Genomic DNA, 21,709 nt, shown 5'->3' on the forward strand with positions numbered 1-21,709 from the left:
GCCAACTATTTCTAATACACACATTATTTAAGTCTTTGATGTGTTGCCTCGGTTTAAATTCTTAACCACTTGTGTGAATGCAAATTTATTTATTTTATTTTATTTATTGTACTTTTACAATTTACCTTAATCTATTAACTCGTTTATACTCGCCAAAGTTATAAGTTTTACGGCGAGAATGCTCTCTTTCTGACTAACATGACATACTTAAATAACTAAATAAATGTGTAAGTTACTCTTCCATCACTGCTGCAGCCTATGAAAAATTGTCAAAGTATCGAAGAAAAAACCATTAATATTTCTTCTGATAAGCTAGCCAATACTTATTCACAAGGGATGAAACTGGCACCAATATTTTTTAAAGTCAAAAATGGTCAAAAAACAACTACTATTACACTTAATTGCTAAACTTAGGTACTTACTAATTTAAGGTTTTAAGGTAAAATACGTGTTCGCGTTAATTCCCGTATTCTATTATACATTAAACATGCAACGAGAGTTTAAAAGTTATGATTACTTACTAATTATTAAACGCGATGAGAATTTCAAGATCACGATACTTTATGTTATCACTTATAACTACTATACTCAAAAGACGTTTATTTAATAAAACCAACTATTCATACATAAAACTTCGTATAGTGAATGTATTCCGCCCGCATACGTCGATCGCAAGTCATTCGCTGCTTATCAGACGTAAAGCCTTCTTCAACGAACTATCTCTCGCGTGCATTTCCTTTAGCCGTGATTTATACTTGCATTGCCAAGGATTTTGTGTCTATTTGAGAAAAGATATTTAGAAGTAGGTTTAGAGAAACGATGCTTTGATTTGTTATGTAGTGTTAAGTAGTACGATTGTTGGTAGTAAAAAGTGATATTGTAATGTTATGTTAAATTAATGGTAGCGCGAAATACTGTGTGAGTTCTTGTGTTTCATTAGGTACCGTGTGTTTTTTGGTGCAGTCTGTGATTTGAAGGTTAGGGTTTACCAATGATTAATTAATCAAACTTGCAAGCTATTAAAGAACGAAAGCATGGAACATAATTAATACTTATCTTTTTTACTGTGTAAACTAGCGTTATATTTAATATCGAGTAAGTGTAGCGACATCCCTGCCAAATCGTTCGACGTCACTGACGTAACTCTAGCTTGTCTTAAGTAACTTAAAAAACGCATTGAGCGTGTTGAACGTTTGGTGCCGAGAATACGGCAGGTGTGTCCCTGACTTACATTTTAAGAAGCAAGTTAAATATTATACCAAAAACGTTCCACTATTCTATGTTATCTTTATTTAAGCTTTATTCTTCAACAAAACTTAAATAAACCGCACAGTAGAGAAGATTAACTCGCTCGTAAATTGCATAAAACTGTAATCCAACGATATCAATAGCGGACATTAAAAGCAAAAACAAAGTACAAAAGCTTAAGGATGGAGATACACTTAAATAGAAGCTATATTTGGCAGCTGGCACGATGTTACGTGTTTATTCGTTTTTGTTGTTTCACCATCATACATTGCCAAATTCTTCCCAATGAGGAGTTATGGCTTCTTTATATTTTTTGTAAGACTATCCTGTCAAACCCATCCAGGCATATCTTGCGTATATGTTGATATTGTTTAAATTACAATGTATTCATTTCGTGTAAAGAATTGCTGGATGGAAATGTGTTAACAGGACTGGCTAATGAGTGGACTCGTTTTCAGAAGTTTGTCTGGATAAAAATTACCACCACAGGGTCTTTAAGCTCAATAGAAAATCATATACATATAGGCCCAGCTGTAAGACATTGAGTGAGGCTCTATAAAAAAAAACAGAAAAATAGCAACGTCTTCTAAACATAGCGTCGCTATTAGTGTAAATGAAACTTAAACCTCTTTGTAATCCGGTTCACTCCGGGCGGCTCAACGGCGCCTTTTGGCGTCCAATCCGGTGCCGACTTTTACTTAGTACCGTTACGTCGCATGTGACGCTGAGTGGCTTCGGCTGAACCTTTGTGATGTGACGTCACGAGACCGAGTATAGCGTGCTCCAATGGATTATAGACGCTGATCGTATACTAATCGGTGAAAGATAAGTAGTTGCACTATTTTTTTCTTAGCTTGTTTGAGTGTCCCACTGCTGGGCAAAGGTCCTTCACTTCCAAATCCCTCTTTCGGCGGCAAGATCTGACCAGTCCTTTTCAAATGCATTTACTGGTTGGTAAAAAATCTGTGCGTTGAGCCATGAGAGCGGAAATTTCAAGTTTGAGTAGTTTTGATTCCTACAGACGTTCATATTCGATGGCTAGAATTAAACGATCAGTAGGTTAAGCAATCTTTGGAGCGGGTTTTATAATGATGGGTGGCTAGTTAATGGTATTAGAGTCGACTGCTTCTATACTGTAAAATGTTCCATAGGGGTAGGTGGAGACCAGAGAACGCCACTTGGTACGATCTTTAAAAATTTAACTAGTTAGAAATTCCTTAAAATATTTGTATCTTGTTTAAAAAAAAGCAAATACCGTTTACTCAGTATTTTCATATAATTCTGAAAGCCTCTATAATTCCTTTCATTAATTTATTCTTACTGAGAAAATCAGGCTCTGTGTATCGAAATTGCAGTGAAATTACAAAATTCCATTGTTTAAAATTGGTTGCTTTATTTTATGAATCATGTAACACCTGCAATTTAACACGAAAAGCTTACTGATTGATTCAAATTACTATTTAATTGCCTCTTCATTCATTTTGTTATTATTTTAAATTATAAAAGCAAATAACTGCGGCAGTCGTTTATTTTTTAAATAGCGGCCTAGGTCCTTTCTCGCAGTATAATCTGTCTCTTTGCCAAATTTCATAACATTCGGTTTAGTAATTTTGACGTGGTTAATTTACGTCTTTTGTCTCTAATCTGAAGTGTATTCTTGGACCCGGGATTCCTTTCCGAGATCAGTACACAGTATTCCGATTTACTACTGCAGAGCCACTTAAGTAAAAATAAACAGAACCACAGATATAAATTAGTATTACTTTAATGTAACTAAAACAATGAAAATAACGATTCAAGTCTACTTATTTCGCCTACACCGTGTCTACGTCGTAGCAGATGGCTACGGCTACGCTCGGCTACGGTTGCTACTTGCCCGTAGCGGATTTTATATCGCCTACGCGGTGACTGGATGATGTGCTACGAAGGACGTCTGTGTCTTTTCAAGCAAATTAATTGTTGTTTTGCTTTTTGTCGTGCGCTTTCATTTGTTATGTTAGTTTTAGCTCTTTGTCATTTAGATTGTAAAAGACTTTGCTTTTAGGATATATTTTGGTTCCTACGAGCTACGAAAATGTAGGTTTAAGCTTATGTAATACCTAATATTATATTTCTAGTAACGCCTACCCTAGAGCTACAGTAACTACCATACTAAGAATTTCTTTTGTGTCGCGGGGACTTTTACTGACATTTAACAACCGACAGAGACGACAACCAGATCTGAAAAAACTGACTGTGGTTCATAAAACAAGATATTTCGCGAGAAAATCGAATCAAAGACCTCTCGATACACTAGTTGTAGCGTGGCGACCACTTTTACCTCTACGCTACCGCGGTCGTAATTTTCCTTTTTTACTAAAAAATATCGTAAATTATATTAAGAGTATATACTAAAAATATGTGAGTAAAAATATAGAATAAAACCATTAGAAACGTCTAGTAATATTATTATACATTGAAGATGTCATCACAACAATAAAACTAGCAATAAAATATTATACAGATGTTGTCAACTATATATCTTGCTATCAAAAGGTTTACGACCTCTGTCGTCGTTATGTTGCGATAAAAGACTGAATGATTTCATGTACCACTTAGTAGGCTTTCAATAAATAGTAAGAGATGTGCTATTTCTTTTGATATGAAAGAAATATATGTTTAGTGTTATATTATGAACTGGTAGACAAGTTCGTAGGTATATTTGTAGTAAAAAGGATTTAAGATATTAGATGTTTATTTTTCTTGGTAATGTTTACTATGTGAGCTATATTTGAAAGAGAAGATAGATTCTATATGAAAAACTTGTCGATAGGTTTTCATTATAATGATCTAGGGGCAAGTGGTAGAACTAGGGACTCTAAGATCTATAGACGTTTGATAATGTTTAAGCTAGTTTGTTACGAGCTGACACCTTTGCGCATTAGAAGGACAAAATTAGGCATTAAAATAGAGTTTTCGAAAGGAAAAGCCTTCGATAAAAACCTTCAGAAAAATCCTTGCTTCCACATTTTCATCAGAAATAGTAATGGTGATCATAATATTAGTATAATTGCCCTCACCGGTCATAAAACGAGCTGTGGGTTAAACAACCTTGGAGCGGTCATTCTATAGATGGGTGACCGCAGTGGTATTCGAGATAAGCGTCTCCGTGCTTTGAAAGCTCGCAAAAAGTTTGTACCGGTTGCTGTGTAAGTAAGATAAAGTCGAAAAGCCATTTCAAGGGTCTTTCGGGCGGCTTGAACAACTTTGACACTAGGTGGACCACTAACCATCCGATAAAAAAGTATAAATTAATTAATAAAGATAAAAAGGCCCAATAAATACGAGTGTCAGTTTCCACTCATTGCACTTAAATAGCACTGCAATAACATTTATTTGTACAAACAATCATTATTGGTGAAATGCTCATTCGACGAATATCCCAAGCTCAATAGCCATTCAATTAAAATTTAATTCGTATACGGATCGCATTAAACGCCGCAAATTAAACGTGATATATAATATTATTAATTTAAGTGGTATGAACGTTTTAAAAGGAAAAAAAAATGGTATTTTTTGTTTCGTGTAGGTAAACTTGCTAAAACTGTGCGTCCATTGCGTCGGAATGGGAGCATACGGACCATAATAATTCTTGCTCTATATTAATTTCTACTACGTCCACTGGATAGGCATTTCGGTGCCAGGGAAATTTATTAAAAGCAACAAACCTCACGGTCACTTTGATTCAGTCTTCATCATATTATTGTATAGGTGTCTGGTTGTCATTTAATTTTCTAAGCTTAATATCTTCACACGCACGCTCTACTATGTACGAAGGTCAGTGACCGTCATTTCAATAGTTCAGGTAGTCACTGAAAAACTTAGGAACCATTTTTTCCTGAGAGAAGCTGCAGATATTATCGATATGCTCCAGGTTTGGTCTTGTATTAATGTTATAAATCCGAAAGTATCGATGTTTTTTTCTGAATCACGTTAAAAATATTTAACAGATTTTAATACAGCACAGCACACAAATAGCGTATATCCTGGATTGACACTTAGGGTAGTTTACTCCGAGAAAACAGATTATTCCAAAAGAGTAACAAGCAAGTATTATACTACTTACAGATTTATTCTTAATTAAGTACAAAAATAAGCGCATTTTATAAATGTTTTATGAAGTGTATAAGGCATCTTTAGCAGTTAATTCCCATTGGCACCGAAGTGTTTTCAATGCGATATTTTAAAATATTACGCTTGCCCCGCGAGACCTTGTAATCAGAGCATTACAGGATATCGATAAATTAATTATACAAATTTGTGTTCCGTTGTACACAATGTTGGTGTTTATTAATATTATTAATGATAGATTAAGTACATTGTGTTGTAGTAAGCTTGAATGTAGCAGAATATTGCCTGTTTTGGCTAAAATTCTAGTTTCATATTTTTCTCTGTTTGACAAGAACCTTCATTATTTTGCTGAAATGTTTTCTATATGTATGTGAATACTAATTGAATTGAAGATTACAAACCACATTCTATCTACATTCCGAAAATAAGGTCTAGACTTAGAGAATGATCAACTTAAAATTTGAATCAAAGCAAATATAATAGTATCAAAATCATTCTTACTGACCTTCTTAATATGATAACTCTCTTTCTCTATTTTTTGAACTGAGCTAAAGTAGTAAATTGAACATAAGTTGCTACCGTTTTTGCAACACACCTTCTTACAAAACATTAATTTTTTTACCGTGATGCAGAATGTCCACTACGTAGAAAAATCGAGCATAAGTTGGCTCCGATTTTTCATCGTACCATATTACAAAAAAATAAAAAATTTACATTGATACAGCAAATCCACTACATCAAGTGATATTTAATAAATTTTTCATATTAAATACTAAAATCCAACGTACCAAATACTACTAGACATAGGTATAATACTTGAGTTATTTTCCCTCTGTCAATAACATGTTTGCGTGACAGACACAGTCGTAAACGTAGCGGACAGCCTCCTCTAGAGACCGACTGAACCTATTCGTAGTTCAAAATAAAACTATTATTTTGCGTGAATTGTTAATATATATAATATTTAAAATGAGTTTGAGATACAATAGATACTATTTTGTGGATTATTTGTGCTTATATTAATAACGGGTCAAGAAATAACTTCAAGCAAGTGGATTGTACAAAATTTTTTTTCACAAAGAAGTCTTAGCAGACAAAAATAATGTTAAAAAAATATGTATCAGGATCTTGAGATTTTTTCTCTTATTCCTGGACTTTTCCTTGTACTATCTTTTCGGTAGACAGGCGTATAATTTAACACTATGATATTGGTGCATTTTTGACAATTTTAAATCCAGGCAGTAAGTAGGTGACCATTCACATGCGTTGAAAACTTTTATACATCAGCTTCGGGCCTGTTTTTTTTTTCAAAAAACACTACCTTTATTTGATTCTGGGCCTTTAACATTTATTCTAATTAAATCTTCACCGAAATCAGTTTTAACCCTGAAATTGTGAAAACGCCAAGACAGGTAAACTCACGCCTTTCTAATATAATACAAGAAATAGCAGCTGTACTCTTTCTCGAAGTCATTCAGAACATTTCAACATTCTATTCCGTACACTCGTTATATCACGAGACGTCGTATCAAAATATCGACGTTACTCGCGTTATGCCTAGGACTTTTATTACGTCTGTTGTGTACTTCAGTTCTATACAAATATACTTCTATATAAATGTAGAAACTGGTAGAGTTGTTTTTACGAAGTTTTGTGTAGAAAAGAAGTTATTGTGCGAATAGTAATGACTGTCTCATGCTACTTTGTATATCATTAGTTACATTGTACTGTTATTCTATTGAAAATTATTTGTAGGGTAATTGTTTTAGCACCATTTCGTTATTACTCTACATGCAGAAATTACGTTTATTAAATGAAATATTCAACTTTAACTGAAGTAAGATTGGAACATTAATTAATAGTTAAAAATAACAGCCCTTACGCCTATTTCATAGCCCGATTTTCTACAATCTCGCTATTCAGTTGCCAATAATATTTTATATGTGAAATTCACCGAATTAAAGATAGTAACGAAATATGCTACTGGCGTTGGCCAGTTTTTCACACAGAATTTCTCGATAGATTTTAATTATCGGTTATCGATAGTCGACAGTGGTTGACATTGTTATATGCCCTTAGTACGCCAAAAATAAAACTGATAACAATTTAGTTTCCCACTAACCATTGAAAAATAAAGACCAGGCAACGACTTTTCATACATTATCAAAGACGTTACATTACATACTATAAAACAAAACCATGTCAGCTACGTAGAGCATTGTTTAAACTCATAATCGATGGAAGCTGGTATGCAAGAGGGTAGAAGTAATTTATTATGATGAGCAAGATGATCGGCAGATTTAAGAGGAAACTTCATCTGTTGACGTCGTGAGGATTACTGCAGCTTTTGTTCAGATAATATCGTTGTAACGTGACCTGTTTTAATAGTAATCATTTCAAACAATGTTCTTCTTTCACCTAATTTGACTGTAAAAGGTCTCTATCGGTATAAGGTGACGTATCTAGGGAAATGTAAAGTGTAATGTTTTACAAAATGCAACTAGATTTTTTTGTAATAGTTGCTCACACAATCATTTGAATTAAAATACTTTTAAAATATGCAGTAGTTTAAGATTTCTCAATAATATTCGAGGTCAAGATAGATAGAAAGCAATCCATATTTTAATCTTTCTTTATTTAACCCATTACTGTCCCACTGCAGGACAATAGTCTCCTCCCAAATAACCAAGGAGTTTGAGTTCACCACTTAGTCAAATGAAATCAGTTTTATGAAATTCCTATATCACTGACGTTATAAAACTAGCGACGGCTGCGGCAAATGATGTGACGGGCCAAAGGTCATAGGAAGTGGTCTAATGAGGAGAAAGCCTATCATCAAATTGAATAAAACTGCTTTAATTGATTGCATTATTTTTGTGTGATGAGCGCGAGTATCTGTTCTGAGCCTTGTTGCTAATGTGCCTATATAAGTGTGTATTTACAAATATATAAGTATGTTTATCAGTTATTTGGAATCAAATGACCGTGTGTGAATTGTCCAACAATATTTTTATTTTCAAATAAAATTATCTCACATTTCAGATCGTAACTGCTATGAATAATCCGATATATGCTTATATAAATAAGTCAAAGTTAAACAACTTCAAGAGTTAGTCAATAAGTCTCAAGTATAATAAAGTTAAGAAGTAATACGACCAATTTAAAAAGTGCTCAATATCTCATGAAAGCAACATTAAACTGTACGTCTTAAAACAAAGTGGGTTATGCTAAATATATTGTTTAGGATGAGTTTTTAACGGCCGCCATAAAGTTTGAGATTGCGTTGTTTTCATGACCGACAGATGGAGCCACTTGTGTTTGATAACAAGTTTATATAAATAATTTGATAACGGTTATTTGGTACAATGTTACAAGATTGAAATGGTCTATGGGTCAAGATTTCAACGATTATTGTGGATTTAAATCCTGTAGCGCGATTCTATAATATAGTCTAATATAGTCGGTACCATCGATTATCGAGCGTTTGACATTTAAAATGTACTGCTAAAATAGTTCTTACGCAGCCCGGTAGAGTCTACACAGATTTTCGTGTCAGATTTCTCTATAGCTAGCCGGTTGTCTGTAGTCGATAGTAGTAGAGAATCGAGCTACTGTCTGGTGAAATTGATGGAACAGATATATTGATTTTAATTTTAATACATGGTTTTAAAATGTAACATGATGATAGAATAAGACCAGTGGTCAAACATAGGCTACTATTTTTCAAATTCAACCCCTTTGTGGCTGAAATCGAAACTTTGTGAGTGAGCGGAGCCGCCCGGGTCTGCTAATACTATTACAAAAGCAATAACTCTGTTTGTTACGTTCTCAAAAGTAGGTGATCAAACCGAATACCAATTCAGGTAAAATTTGTTCAGATGATAGATTATATTCTAGTAAAAATCAAAGACGACTTTGTCTTCACACTTTTTTAACGAACAGGGTTAAATCTAATTATGCTTAAAGCATCAGTGAGAAAATAACGTACCCAAAATTTTATTTACTTTACTGTCTAGTCTGTTCCAATACCAGTCATCACTTTGTTCTAAACTGTTATTCTCTAAAAATCAAAAACCACTCGCATTTAGGCAGCAAACCAATATTTTTCGCTCGTTAAATAAATAAATAACCACAATACATTTGTAAACACAAATCCTATATTTGAGCAATCACTCACGGCCCGATTCATCAATTACTTGAACACTTTTCAGATGAATTTACGATATTTTTGTACTAGCTCTGACCACTGGGTTCCCTTGTGGACTTTATTTTTAGATTATTGGAAAGGTATTTAAAATAGAAACACGTGATTTACCACATGTTAGGATTTAGAAATGGGACTATTTTTGTTATTCTATTGATCAATATTTAATCAAAATAATCCTTGGGAGTATTGTCAGACCTTCGAATATAACAATTGTGTTCTTTTGAAAAATTTAGTTTTAGAAACGTATTTTTTTTATTTCAGCGTCCAAAAAGCATAAGTTAATATCCTATTAACAATATGCGACAGCGTCTGTGATTCTCACGCAAGATCCACTTATGCAAATAAACACAGATACCTTATAACCTGGATACATAAATACATACATACATATTATTATATAAAATAACTCCTTTTCCCATAGGGATAGTAGCAGTAATTTGTAACCTGGATTCAATACAAATAATACTTTCTACCCCGGGAAATCGTTTCACGCACACAAATTACAAGCAGAAACCATTATAGTTTAAACTAAACTAGAAAAACTGGACTTCGTATGGATATTAATTTGACATCGCCATCAAAGATGACTTAACCTCAGCCCGTACCATATTGCATTCTGGCGACACACGATACTGTACAACGTACACAAACGAACGCCTATCTATAGACGACTATTCGATAGTACGTCACGAACACAGATATTGTACGCTAGATACAGCAAGCCTTAGAAATAAAGGATATATATTTTTTTCTCAGCCTGTTTTAGTGTCTCACTGAAACAGGCTGAGAAAATCTGGGCTAGATTTTTAATGTTGAGAAAGCATAATTTAGCCATGACTAATCTATAACCCAGTCTAATCGTATTTGACGTGAGAGACAGACAAACACACAAACACAATTTTATTACAGAAGTATGGATTGCCGATGCTATTAAAACAATTAGTCTTCGGTCCATTCCGTAAGCGCATTGATGCCATTGATCGCTTTATATTTTCTTTTATAGTTCCAGTCGAAAATTTTGTGATCTGCACATTTACTTTTCTTTGATTAAGTAGGACTGGGGTTACGTGTTGTTTGAACTTATTACAATTTCATAGTAATTATAACTGTGTTTCCCTCATCAGATAACTTTATTTACAACATTTTAAGGTATTGGCAATTATTTTATACTTAAATGATGATACCGAATAAAACTGATCAAAAATCTTACGGTATCTAGTCTACTCAATATCTGTGTTAAAGCCTAACTGGAAGAGAAATAGCGGGTCAGTTTTTAGAGGCAGTAATTGGAAATGTATTGTACAATGTCTCTCTGTCTTCATGTTGCGGGATTCTGATGGCTTTTCAACGTGACACCTGGATTTCAGCCCTTTGAAACACTATGATTGGATTTTTAGGGGATTAGAGAAGATATTTTTGGCAGTAGTAGTTCGTAAGCAAAAAGATGCCCCTTGTGCGAAGCCAAAAATTTATCAACCTTAATTTATAATACAGGAATCACGATATGTTGGTGAGATATTACGGAGATTTAAACATGTTTTATTTATGATCGAAGATGGAATTCTGCGGAAAACTTTACTTCAATAAATCCCGTAGCATGGCAATAAAATGTTTGTAGTTGTAAACGAGCGTTCGACACTTGTTAGAATGAACAGGTTCTTAAATGCACGCGTCATGTGTGTCCGCTTGACAATAGTGGACACACATGAAATATTCTGACGTTAGGTAATACTTATGTATTACCTAACGTAAGAATATTTAAAATATCGAGTATAATAGTTTGGTTACCGTAGCAATGGTTAGTTCAATCTATCGAAACTCCTAGCCAAGTAAAGTCCTTATGGATTTTCCGTACACGGTATGTATAAAGAAAAAATATGCTACAAAACTACCCCTTCCTACTATATTAAATTTGTTTAAAAACCCTCATTGACCGGGTCGGGCACGGCGCAGGAATACTAATGAAAAACCTTGGGAATAAGGAACCTTGTGTGGAATCAAAATTCGAAGTGTTTCCTTACTGTAATCACTGGCATCTTACGTTTTTGTATTTTCGTTGCTCGAAATTAAATGTAGGTAGGTTTTGTTTTCGTGTATATTTTTGTAAAATGTTAATATTTGTATGTTTGTATGCACGGCGTCGGTGTTCGAAGTAGCAGTGTTAACTGTAAGATACGAGAGAGGATTTGAATTTCGATAGGAGGGAAAAAACAACTCGTGAAATTCAGGTTAGGATTTCCCGGCAGAAGCTTTTGCTGTCCTTAAACTTCTATGCAGAGTTGTATACATACTTGTATTGCAAGTAATTGTAAAAAATGGCATTCTAATGCTTCGAAATTCTCAGTAGCAACTTAGTAAAGAAAATAACCATATTTTTTACTTTTTGTTACAAGACACTGCTAAATTTACCAGACTGAGCGTGAGTGGATTTAAAATGCCTTTAGATCAATAATTTAAAACTGCTGTCTTATCCAAAAAGATCGCATTCTATGACGAAAAAGATCAAGATTTAAAACGCCAATCGTCTGTTTATCTGTTCAAAAGGAAATGACACAGTGTAACAAATATTGCAGTGGCGCAACGCCAAGTGTGTGTCGCTGACTCACTGCAGTTCCACTTATCTGTGCTGTCCACTTATCTTGAACGACACTAGTCTATATTGATAAGGGGAATGGCTATTTTTATGGACAGATTTATGTGACTGCACGTCTGAAAATGTTTGGTGACGCAATAGCTAACAAAAGAATGTGTAGATGTGTTTTGTTTTATTTCTTGAAATAGTAGGTTGCTTTGTTCCCGTTGCCTAGTCATCGAAAAGAACCTGTCAAATATAGGTGAATATGGCTAGATGCTATTCAAACGAATATTTTCGGATTTTCAGTCCATTGAAATTGATATACCGTTACATAACTTTGATTGAAAGTTTTTTCACCGTGCTATAAGATGTTTGACTTACTCTACATTAATACATTTTTTGGCGTTTATATTGTTAAGATTATTTCTGATTTATTAGTGAAATACTTAATCAAATCTGACGATATTAATACGATCTTTCGCTTTGTATTTCTTGAAAAAATATGTGTTTGTATTTCAAAATTGGAGATAGCTCATAATCTTTCGATCTCTCGCTGTCTATTTGAAAAATATCCAAATAGGGAAATTTGGCATGACAAAGCTGTAATCTTCTATCAAAGTTTTGAATAAAAATCTTCAACAGAGTTGCATGTGATAACTTTTGTTGTGTATGATTAGTATATAATAGGATACGGGAGATAACGCCAACACGCATTTTATCTTGAAATGCCTAATGTTTTGGCGCAGGTTGCACGCGCTGCGGTCACAGGCTTACGTATCCTATTATATATTAGAGTTGCTAGCAAATAACGATAATTCCACCATAGATTTACATTTTTCCAACCTATTCACAGTCTTAGCTGAATTCAATTCACACCAGATTTTTCAATCAATACTTTAAACAACCAATACTGCAAATAAAGGCAGGTAATAAACAAAGTGTCCATGACATTTGCATTGAATACGTGCTCGAGTACGTTTGTTCGGTGTCTCGCGGATAGATACGTCGACTTTTGTTACAGCTATCTTCAAACTCATAGCCTAGGGCTATTAGAACAGCGATTTGGGACGTAAATATTTATTTAGAATCTTTCGTGATTGCTTTTTTGAGATTAGAAGTGAAGGCATGTGAGGTTCGAATAAGACGACTTTGAAAATAGGGCAAGGAAAAGAAAGAGAGTAAGGAACGCTAGCCACCACTGTAAATGGCCAAAATAGACAGAGAGAGAGAGTGAGAGAAATAGTTATAGTGAGATGACATTGCCTCAACTGACTCTGTAGCACGGTCTGTAGTGTAGCCTAGTATTGACCTCGGTTCGGATAAAGTATATATTAGAATACTTCTTAATAGTAGTCCTCAGTTTGGTAACGCGCCCGGCAAATGGCAATAGGCTCACCTCCTACTTGCACAGGACTAACATTCTCAACGGCGAGACGTGGACGTATTTTTTACACCTTTGCCTATAACATCGGGAATGACAGGAGAGATACTATGAATAAATGAGCAAATAACATGTTGGTCAAGTGTAACTGGACGTCAAATAAACTTCCGATTGATAACCAAACAAGACACTGCAATTTATGCTTAACAAAAGAACAAATTGGACAGCTATAATTCAATATCCGGCACCACAAACCTTCAAAAATCTTCAACTTTTATATTTGCATTGCTTTCCCTTTGACCTAAATATTACAATTGAACCGGGCTCAATCTAAAGAAGGGTTTTGTTCTCAACATAATAATTTGAGAGACAAAGGTCTTTTTTGAAGTAGTTGTCAGTTGCACGCCGCGGCTTGTGAAAGGAAAGAAAAATAGAAGTTACTTAAAATGAGTGATATTAAAAATAATATTTTGGTAGCAGAGTTAATTAGATGGACAGCTGTTTATAATGTTCTTAAGTCTTTCGAAATAGAATAATGACAAGCGGAAGCAACGGTGATGAATGAGGCACAACTTTTAAAAGCATTTGAATATGGTATTATCACGGTCACATATTGTTAAGCTTCGAAACTTTTGAAAAAACTTTTATTTATTCAAAATGTTACTTAAACCTATCGTCATTTATTATTTACAAAAGCACCCCGCTTAGTTACTTGAAAGCCGCTCTTTGATACACAAAATAACTTTACACTTATGTCACGCACTCGTTACGCAGACGTCACGCACACGCCACGCTCACGCCACGCAACCGCATGTATCTGTTCCCCACAACCGTTATTAATACCAAACAAAACAATAGTCCAATTTCCGCTGTTCTCATACCCCAACATACACCCGCTCAGAAAAATACGATGTTCTTCAGGCATTTTCAGCTGAATTTCAGTATTTGAATGCAACCCGTAGCTGTTATTATACGCTGATATTCCCGTACAACGTTCCAGTATTATCTGTTATGTTATTTTCGTACTGTTTATTTTCTCTTCAAGAAATATTGTGAAATGGTTTGTTTTCTGCTGAGGTATTTTTGTTGGTTGTCTGTGATTTGAGATTATTTTCAGGTACTTGTGTTATGATGACAAAGGTGGTATTGTAATTTTATCACTAATTTGTGTCTTAAAGAATAAGCGAACTTAAATTGACACTCAGGCAAGATTTTATGTCTTTACTTTTTATTTGCTTTTTATCTAGTAATTTATAAAACTATAATAAATTGTTAATAACTCACAATAAAAAAAACTTTGCATTATTATCTGGGTGAAAAAGATGCAACACCCTTTGTTAATGAATGCTTTATTATCACTACTACATTTTACTTATTAACGTAAACAATAATAAACCCATAAAAACCGGTTGTCATTAACCACAATTTTAAAAACAACTGGCAGATAGCTTCAAACTCTGGTAACACAATTTCTACCTCCAACTTCCAAACACCTTGAAACACGAAACTAAAACAAAAATGTCCAATCAGTCCATTCGAAATATCGAACAAAGCGTTCTTCGAACCGTTATTCATTTAAGATAAAAGATCAGAATCTATTCCCCTCGCACTGTGACCTAGAAAAGAAGAATTCTGCATTTTTTTACATTCTCTACCGTTATTGCACTCATTAGACTACGGTCGGAGTTTTGTATTCAACAGCTATAGTATGTTAGTTCTTAATGCGATGCGTGATTCTTTTATTAAAAGCGTCTGCTCTGCTTTTAATTATCATTAGTGTGGTGGAATTTGCGTTTAGGAATTAGACTGTTGAGATCTCGTGTTGAGAGTAGAAATATAATTTGTACGCAATGAAAAAAATTATACGAATATACGTCATAATAATATATGTGGCACTCAATTTTAATCTCGTGGCTAAGTATCACTGAGGTAAAGCTACGCCTGCCATGGTGGTTCTGTGGATGGATGACCATATTAAGCATATCAATTTCCTTTTAAAAACAATGTATAGATTATACACGAGTTAAAGGTCAATCGAAACCTTATTTTCCTTTATAGTAAAAAGTAATTAATCACGAATAAAAGCTAATAAAAGCAATTAGAGCAAAATAAACAAATACATATTTATTTTTCCTTAATTTGATGGCTAATTCGTTATAGACTGCCTCTGTGCGGTCGATAGTGTATGTGACAGTAGATCAGGAGATCGTGGGTTCAATACTATTTGATCTTTTTTAACTTATATATTAGAATTTTCTCAATAGAAACGCGGAATTTGGTAGCGTGCCCGGTGAATTACATTAGGCTTGCCCCCCATTACATGGGACTAACATCGTTAGAAGCGAAACGTGGGTGTATTTTATACACCTTTGCTTACACTCATTATATTATTCTTGTTTTAAATTTTCTTTATTAACCATTTGAATATCCAGTAACAGTAATACCAGAAAATAAAACAAAGAAATTAAATAAAGACTTTCCTTTATCATAAAACAAACTGCCAGTTATAAAGTTCCAATTTCAAATATACAGTCTTAAAGCCAGTAGCAAATACATCATGTTGTTTTTTATTTTTTCTATGATACAGTATGAGGTAGTATGATATAGTGGCTTCGTTGCAATTAAAAGTAAAAATATTGCAGCCTCTTTTTACATAATGATAGCGAACTGAAACAGATCGTTATGGACAGTAATGGGAGTGATTAAAATTTAATTTGAGACAAACTTGGCTATGTAAGTTGCAGCTGAGATTTGAGTTGTGACGTCATTATATTTTTGTGGGAGTGGAGATTTTTGTGATATAATTGTTAAAATTTATAAGAATTTTAAATTGATGTCATTTTAATTTTGTTTAATTTAGCTGGTTGAATTTTTCAAATATTTTTTTCTCCCCTGGTAACAGTATTTAAATATTTTTATGGATATATTTAATAATAAAAAGAATGTGAAACGTCTGCTGTCTTTAAAACCACTTTTCATATCCTTTTCCACCTTGATATTCAAGCTAATCCTTTAATACGGGCCGGTATCAGCCACAATAATACCTACTTATAAACAAAAAAAAAACATAATACTAAAGCAAAAACACTACAACAAAACAAATAGCTTAATTAAATACGCGTATCTAACACACCTTTCAAGAGAGAGGTTTTTTTAAGAGCACATTTACATATAAATAACAAAATGTATCGATTCCCTCCCCGCTTCTGTTTGTAATCAGGTTCAAGGACACTACGGTGATAAATATTCGTCCTGTGTTTCAGGGTTAATGAACTCCTGATGGGTATTTGCTTTTTTTTTTAAGATGGAGGATCGTTGTCTCCTTGTTGCAATTTTTTTCTTATGTAAATTGGAATGAAACGTCTGAAGATAGGATTGATGATTATCTTTGTATATACTTTTGATTCCAAGTAAGCAAAAGGTTCTATTGAATCGAATTCTAGTGCTTTATGGCAGTGCTTAAAAATAAAGTGAATGTTGATTCAAACACCAAAGGGATTGTAAAACGGCTGTAGCACGTAACCAAATAGAGAATTAACCCCGGATTCTGCAAACTGCATTGCAGGTACAAAAAAAAAGTTTAAAATTAGTAAAATTATAAATAACACTCACTCAACCTTCTAATCTATCACCGTTATCATTGCTAAACATTATTTAACCATTTTAAATAATGGTTCTACTATAGGTACTATACTTCTAAAATATCATAACCAAAAGTTTTACCTGTATACAGTGCGACAAACATCATATTCCTATAGTTCAAAGCTCAAAGGGTTAAAAATCACAACCACTAACCCACAGATATTTAAAAATAATTCACAACAGGCACAATACATAAATGTATGGAAATATGTATGTATGTATGTATGTATATACTCGCGGGCGGTCGAACGGGAAGTTTCCACCCTAATTCCTTCCTGCCAGTTTGAAGAGATACTCTTTATTCGTATAGCAAAGCTTGTATTAAAATTTTGTTATGTGAACTTTTATGGGTATAGATTTTTTAATGTTGATAATGTGTTTGGTATTTGATCTTATGCTCTCAAATTACGCTCTTAGAGCCAAATATTCTTGACCATAAAATATGGCTGATGCTTAATCATTTTATTTTAATTAAATGATTTAACCAAAATGTTATATACTTAAATAAATGCAAAATTTACTAATAGGGAACATGCAATATTTTTAGTTTTGATTTCATTTTAAAGAATTCTATGTAAAATAGGTCATAACCATATTAAAAAATTAAAACAATCTAATTTATCGTAAAAAATGCGGTTTTAAACGGATCGTTTAAATTTTCGCGTCAAAACAGACCTACACTCACGATGACGTCACTCCTGTCTGTCACTGGTCGTGCTTGCCTTCGTCGGTTATCATAAATTGCAAATTTTCTCGACTTTCTACTTATTTTTTTGTAATAATTTAAAATGGAGTATCCATCAACATCAGGTGATCACAATAATACCCATAAAATTCCGATAAAAAGTCGTGCTGACTCATGTTTTGTGCCAATGTGTCCAACTACTTCAACAAAGTTTCCAAATAAATTTTTTGACTGGACCTTCTGACCCAAAACTGAGAAGAAAGTGGTTTCAAGCTGCAAAGAGGAATGACTATTATTCTCCAAAGACTATTATTCGTTGCTGTGGAGACCACTTTGACGTAAGTTGGCGAATACTTGTTATTATTGCTGGTACTGTACCTAAGTATTTACAAAACTTCTCAATAATATATTTTTAATTTGACAGTTGGAGAACGACGTCGAAAATTGGATGAAGTTTAAAATGCTTGGGGGGAAACTTTATCTGAAAAAGGATGTGGTACCTCATATTTTTGAATGCCAAAATAGAATGAACCGATTGCGTTATCGCCGTAAGATTCTCTCGTTGAGCTAAAATATAACTGCTATGTTTAGAAATCGCTGAATAAAATGCAAACAAAGTTTAAAAACTATGATTCATGCATACCGTAGTAATTTAGTCCCCTTCATTTCTACATTTGAAAACTCTGGACTCACGACAAAAAAAGTTACTACCATGTCGACACTAACTTTTGGTAAATTCCTGGAGTCTGCTTTGATAAACCCAACTTCCATTTTTATTAAAAACGTAAATAATATTCACTGCTAATAATCAATTTCACACGCAAAGTTAACCTCTCAAAAGTTGACATAGCAGGAGTGACGTCACTGAACGCTGATTGGTGTTTTGAAATGCGTTTCGTTTTACGTAATTTTAATTCGTAATTATTGTTAAAAATCAACATAATTTAAAATAAAAATGTTGAAGTAGTCCTTCTTTTATATTTTTTTAACATTTTAATCATAAAATTTTCATAAATATCGTATTTGCATGTTCCCTATTGTATAAAAAATACCATCTGTTATATAACAAAACATGCCTGGTTTCATCACAATATTTTCTTCACATAAGTACTTTCGTCTCTCGCTCACAAAACCGTGTCGTACCTTTTCTATTATATTTCATTGTGAGTCGTTATCGTGACAGCTTTATTACCTAAAATGAATTCAGTATGTAAATATCTGTGATTGTCTTCCGTTGTTTTGTTTTATTTGCTGTCTCACTCTTTCAATTTGGTTGGAAAAAGATAGAATGCTATATAGATAAGAAGTATGTTCTTGTAGTGTGAATGTTCCTTAGATTTATTGGTGTTTTGTTATAAATAAAAGTATAACTTATTTGGGTCAATTCAACATTAATATTAGTTTTAAATCCTTAGACTAAATCAATTTTAATAACAGTGAGAGTCTCGCCAATTTTAGGGCCCGATTGACGTGGGTTTGATTCCCACCAGAAACATTCTTCACTTTTGTTCTGGCAAAAGAATAAAAGCGATTAAATTACATGTTTTTTAAAAAAGCACTTTTTCCCATCAAAACAATTCACTAACTAAAAAAATTTTAAATCGCAATATCAATCACGAAATGTTTGCCGAAACATTTCAGTTCTCAACAAAACAAAATTGCGGTTGAATTGTTTTATCAAAAACATTTGCTAATCAACATTTCCTGTTAGTAACATTCATTGCGGTCATTTTAGGTATATGATTGTGTGGCAAACAATAAAATTTAGAACATTTCAACAATATAATAACGTTTTGTGATAATTGTCAAAGCTGTATTAATTAATGTGATTATATTATTCTCGTAAATATTACATTAATTGTAGTATTTTGAAAGTAAAATTAGGTTATGTTGGTTTGTTTTTTGAATTGTTGACCCACTTTCCTATGATGGAATGTGAATTGTGTTATATTTCATTTACGGCTGTTTTTGGTTAAATCAAAGATCGAATATTATTTTTCTATATTTCTTTTGTTTTGTTGACGTAGAAGTAGAGTTTCGTCAAAAATCGAAAAATATATTTGTAGTTTTTTGATTGATTAAAATACTCACTGTTTAAACATATTTCCAGAGACTTGTAAATAATACTATTGTAAAACAGTAAATAGATAATTAAACACTGTATAACGTAAAAAAATATCCTGAAATTCTTAGAGATGACCGTAAATATTTATTTATGGATTGTAAAAACACTAATATAAATAACAATACACTAAAAATCTTTACTAAATTTTACTTTAATAAGGTAGCAAAATAATTCTATCGAAACACATTAAACCTATGATACACATACTAACACCCGCAAGCATATTCTAGTTGCAGTAATAATATGATAGTGTGCACACAGCTTTATTGGCCGGACGTTACAAGCGCTTAGTTTAATTACGCAGCTGTGACGTCACTGGCAGGTAATCTTAGCCTGTCTGTACTAGGCCTATAACTGACGGATTGACGATGGAATTTTGTGTATTTAAACTATGTAGGATATTAGATGTGTGAATATTTGAGTGAAGAGCATGAGTATCTGTTCTAATAGTTGCTAATTTAATAATAATTTTGCCTGGTTGTTAATTTATCTTTATTATATGTATGTATGTATTAGGAAGTATATAAGTATGTTTATCAATTTCTTGGTAAACATAGAGCAAGTTTTGCTTAGTCTGGGATCAAATGACCATGTGGTCGTTGTCCAATTATATTAACGATATTATTTTGTTAAAGGTGGTTAAATAATATAAAATAAAATGATGTTCAGTATATTTAACCAGAATTGATGAAGAAAATAAGTCACAAAGAAAACTTTTTCCTTTTTCTGGGCCACGCATAATACAAATTAAGATTCTAAAAGGCAGTTTACATACTACCAATACACAATTTTATTTATAGACCAGTTATAATCTCGCTATACGACTATAGTATACGGTAAAATGAGATACTACATTACACTGTTATCTGCACAACCCATCTCAACTAAAAAGGATGTAGGGATACGGGCAGGCTATTGATAATAATGACGTCATTCCACAACACTCGCGATAACGGTGCTGAAATTGAAACTGGTTATTTTACTATATTTTATATGGTGGTATAGATTTTTAATTATATTTTTTTTCGAAAATAGTATTATTAAAAATAAATAAAAAAATACAAAATGTGTTTGAAAAACTTTACATATATTATAGTTAACGTCTATTTTAAGTGTATTTTGTTCAAGTCACTAAATTTTAGTATTTATAATTTCAGGAAAGGACTTGCCCAGCACTGTAACAGGAATGGGTAAGTTTTATTTTTAAAAGATATACTCCGATCATATCTGCGTTGTCTTGAAAAACAATCAGGTGCGAAGTACTCGTAACCGGCGGTCCTGTATGACAAGATGTGTGAATGTGAATGAGGCAACGTAAGTGTGTAAGGATCATATCTAGTGGTGTTCTTAAGTCCGTTATTTTATTTGGTTGATGCATGAAATTGCATCCTCTACGCCCGGGGAGCGCAGAGGTATGTGGGGCTCTCCCAACCAGAAGGGCTAGGCCTACCCACTAAACCACCAAGGTGTTGCCTCCTTCGCCGCATAGTGCCGAGTTCGCAGGAACTATGTTCTTTAGTCCCCGCCTATCACTATGGGAAAGAGGTGAGATATTATTTTTGTATGTATGTTTTTAGCATCGAAAGCTCGCTAGCTAGTAGAACTGAATAAAGAGCATTGCGCTCCAGTAAGTCAAGGCAAAGAAAACAAGTTTATTGCCGGACACATAACATCTCGCGCAAAACTTATACGTTTTCTATGAAAAAGAATATTATTATCCAAACTATGTTCTGTTA

General features: G+C 33.3%; 1 protein-coding gene and 1 long non-coding RNA gene across 2 annotated transcripts in view; one reads left to right on the top strand and one right to left on the bottom strand.

Moving 5' to 3' along the window:
- The window catches only part of LOC142977793 (uncharacterized), a 236,264-nt gene that overhangs the window by 113,142 nt on the left and 101,413 nt on the right, over positions 1-21,709 (top strand). The window contains exon 2 of the long non-coding RNA XR_012959724.1: positions 21,131-21,163. This is a non-coding gene — a long non-coding RNA (uncharacterized LOC142977793). The remainder of the gene's footprint in view (positions 1-21,130; positions 21,164-21,709) is intronic.
- Positions 1-21,709, bottom strand: part of LOC142977792 (5-hydroxytryptamine receptor) — a 98,102-nt gene that overhangs the window by 45,119 nt on the left and 31,274 nt on the right. The gene's annotated exons all lie outside the window — the stretch shown is intronic.

This window comes from Anticarsia gemmatalis, chromosome 13 (assembly GCF_050436995.1).
Source record: "Anticarsia gemmatalis isolate Benzon Research Colony breed Stoneville strain chromosome 13, ilAntGemm2 primary, whole genome shotgun sequence".
NCBI lineage: Eukaryota > Metazoa > Arthropoda > Insecta > Lepidoptera > Erebidae > Anticarsia > Anticarsia gemmatalis.